Source organism: Pygoscelis adeliae, unplaced genomic scaffold (genome assembly GCF_000699105.1).
Source record: "Pygoscelis adeliae isolate BGI_AS28 unplaced genomic scaffold, ASM69910v1 Scaffold243, whole genome shotgun sequence".
In the NCBI taxonomy this organism is placed as follows: Eukaryota; Metazoa; Chordata; class Aves; order Sphenisciformes; family Spheniscidae; genus Pygoscelis; species Pygoscelis adeliae.
Window position 1 is genome coordinate 36,614 of NW_008824363.1, and position 989 is coordinate 37,602.

The window sequence follows — 989 nt, forward strand, 5'->3', positions numbered from 1 at the left end:
CAGCCTCTTTCCTAATGAAGTCATGGGGCCTGATTTACCTCGCCGTCCCCCATTGCATCACCAACCCCAATTGCATCATGAACCCAAGTGGCACCCGGAGCCTCCCCCTGCCAAGGGGAGCGGAGCGCGGCTGCGAAGCTTTGAGGTCTTGCCGGCCGCCTCTCCCCCGTTATCGCCCATGATCTAGGAAGTTTAAACAAACAAAAGCACAAAACCAGGATAAAACACGAGGGACCTTCACGCGTGACCTTGCCCGCGCCAGGGCTGGGAGGTTTGCGGAGCCGGCGCAGGGGAAACGGGCAGTTTCCATCAGATAGGAGCCGCCCAGGAGGAAGCCAGTGCCTGCAGACGCCTTATCACCGTGACCATCTTTGCTCCGGCGCGCAGGTCTCGGTGATCTGACTGGCCATCGGCCACTCCCAGGGTTATTCCTGGATGGCTCCTGTGTCCCCGCTGCCTTCCACGGGCGCAGGCACACGGCGGGCACTGGCACCCCACTTTTACGGCTGCAGGCAGGAGTTGCCTCGGGAAGCTGAGCGCGCAGGCTCTCCAGCAAGGGCTGGTGCTGGCTGCTTCTGTCCCTGAGCTTTCATCTTCCAAATGGGGCAGCTCCACATTTTTAACAATCATCATCACTGGGGGGGATAAATACTTGCTTAAAAACTTCTAAAAGTTACTAAGTCCTAATCCCCGGCGACTCAAAGGGCAGGGATGGGTGGGAGCCCCAGGCCGGGCTGCGGCTCTGGCACTGCTGCTGTGGGAAGGCAAATTCATCCGGAGCTGGGACTGATCGTAGAGGTACGTTAATGAACATTCCAAACTCACCCCAGGCTCTCTTAGCCACAGGCAGGGCGATCCCTGCCCCGCTCCACACTCGCGCTGGTGCCAGCCCCCGTCTGGGGCAGACGGGGTGAATCAGCAGGGAAAAAAAAAAAAAAAGAAAAAAAGAAAAAAAGAAAAAAAGAAAAAAAGAAAAAAAGAAAAAAAGA